We start from the raw sequence: 2,709 nt of genomic DNA on the forward strand, positions 1-2,709 counted from the left end.
CCTGTCACACGCCCCAGGCCCCAGCCTCCCACACGCTCACCCTGGTGCTCTAGGATCACCAGCCCTGGGAGAGGAGAGGCTCCATGCTCCCCATCTGGGGTATCCAGCCCGCCCTGCCCTGCTTCTTCCCACTTCCCTGTGGCTGACTTTACAGGACACAGAGCAACAGCTGGAGAAGGGGAGCACAAGCCACACCCTCTGCTCCTGCCAATCAAAGGGTCGTTTCTATTGACTCCAATAGGCAGCTGCCTGGTGCATGGGGCTGGGCACTGGTGCCACTCAGGGCACCTCGGTCATTTGTTTCTCGCAGGCTTTATTCACCTCCTGCAACTATTTATGAGGCCAAAATAACTGGAGGAGCGAGTGGCAGGGCAATCCCATGATGAGAGCCGAGCTCCATTTACCGAGCCGGAGGGATTAAAAAGCCCTTGAGAAACAAAGACTATCCCCTCCCTGGCTAATGGGCCCCCTGCTTTGATCCCATTTCTTTACCCCCAGCGTAGGGAACAGGGCCCATCTGTCCTATCGGCGGGAACGTGATGGTGGTGTTCCCGGCCCGCTTGCACTGCCGCTGCGGCTCCAGGTTCACCTGGGTGCAGGGCTGGGCCCCGAGCCACGCTCCTCCTGAGCGCTGGGGAAGTTTGGGCCTGGATCTAGAATTCCAGCCCGGGGTGGAGTCGGCTGATTGGCACCTGAATACACAATGACCCTCGGCACCCCGCCCTCCCCACCACCTGCAATTGACGCAGGAGCCTTCGGGCTAGAATGACAGCCCTGCCCTTGCCGGGCCAAGGTGAGCCCTGGCACACCTGTGCTTTAATGCGCTGGGAGGCCGGAGCCCAGGGAACTGTGCACAACGCCTGCTGACGTCAGCGTGGCCTCAGGGCTCTCGAGTGGTCGGGAGGGAGGCGCCTCATCTCTGACGGGGGGGGGCCCTTTCCGAAGTCTGCAGGCCTGCAATAGAGCCAGCCCCTGGCCCCCTCGGACCAGCAAGTGCTGAGGAAAGAGGTCAAGCCAACCCCCCTCGCCCTTCCCAGCTCTGTCCCTGGAGTCTGAGATTCCAGCCCCACAGGACCCCAGCCAGGCCCAAGGGGAGGAGCAGGGACTCACCCCAACACCCATGGGAGTCACTGGGCTTTGGAGCAGGCCCCCAGTTCAGCAGGCTGCAGGATGGAGCGGTCCCCCCAGGACAAGGAGCAGCCCAGCAGCGGTGTGGCTTTAGGTGCTTCCCCCTCCAGCCCTTAGAACTTGATTAAAGGACCAGGGCCCAATCTCTCTTCCCTCCACACTGGAAGCCTTCCTCAGGGACCAGCCGGCCGGCCGATGTGAGAGGTTCAGCTTCTGTGGTTATTGTATATCCCGCTGGGGGAAGGTGGGTTTCTCTTTTCAACTCATCGGTGCCCAGCCAAGTAAACTGTAGTTTGCATTTTTGACCCGCTGCCTCGCTGTCATCCTTTGCGCCCTCCACAGCGGTCCCAGCCCTTGGGCCGCAGGAGGGAGCTGTTCTACAGAACAGCTGACGAGACACCACAGGCCCAGAGGGTCCACGCAGCTCGCGTGCCAGCCTTGCTGGGCTTTACCAGCCCAGCCAGACCCCATCAGGAATGCCAGGCAGCACACCGTGCCATCTTGTGGCTGAACAGTGTAACTGCAAGTAAACGTACCGTTCCCGTGGGCGCAGCCAGCGATGCCTTTTCATGCTCTTGCACTTATGTGGTGCCTTTCATCCAAAGGGACGGTGTGGCGGGCATTGGCATCAGCCTGCGCAGCGCTGTTTAATGGGGCCCAGCGTGCTCATGTACAACAGGACGGTGCCTGTTCTCCCCCAGCCTCAGAGGTGCCCATGCCAGCTGTCCCACTACCAGCGTGTGTCTCATGAAGTCCTGGCCCCGTTCTGTAAGGAAGGGAGGGTTGTCGTGGACAGGAACGGGGCAGTGTGCCTTTCCTAGTGTCTGCTGGGGTGGAAGCCACCAGCCCCTAACACAGCAGCAGTGTGTCCCTAGGCCTTGTACATTTGTGGCTAGGACCTAGTTAGTAACACACTGATCTGGAACTCAACCGTGCCCATGTGGTTTCCTCTAAAACTTATACGTTCGAGGGACAGCGGTGTGGCCTGGCTCCCCCCTCGGTACAACGGGGGTAACAGTGCTGCCCTCTCTCACAAAGGGCTGTCAGATCTGCTGGTGGACAGAGCTGGGGGGTGTTATTAGTGATGTAGCAAGAGCGGAGTTGGATGAGGGGTTTGTGGGGCCCTGAGCCAGAGAGGGGGCCCCTCCCCACCCCTTCTGCCTGCAGGCGCCCCCCCCATCTCCCCTCCCAGCGCTCCTGCCGGAGAGCGGGGTCGGAGCACGGGGGCTTCTCCCATGCCCCAGTGGGTGGGCAGAGCAGGACAAGCCCCTGCTCCCCGGCAGGAGCGCTGGGCGGGTCAGGGCACGGGGGTGCCCCAATTGGCTGGGCGTTGGCCCAGTGGCTAATCCGTCACTGGGCAAGGGCAGTAACACATCAAGCGTCTCATCCACAGGAACTCAGTGTTATTCAATGGCCTTTTCCCCGCAGGGCAGAGGGCATGGAACGGCTGCATGGCCTTTATAGCAAAGCCTTCACCTCTGCTTCCCTCTTGGACAATGGCCCTGAGATTCTGAGCGTCTTGACTCTGCTGATCAGGTCCTGGCACAAACACCTCCCTCCTCCCCCAGCTGCCATTACTGC

This window comes from Terrapene carolina, unplaced genomic scaffold, assembly GCF_002925995.2.
Source record: "Terrapene carolina triunguis isolate 2854851 unplaced genomic scaffold, T_m_triunguis-2.0 Scaffold231, whole genome shotgun sequence".
NCBI classification, from domain to species: domain Eukaryota; kingdom Metazoa; phylum Chordata; order Testudines; family Emydidae; genus Terrapene; species Terrapene triunguis.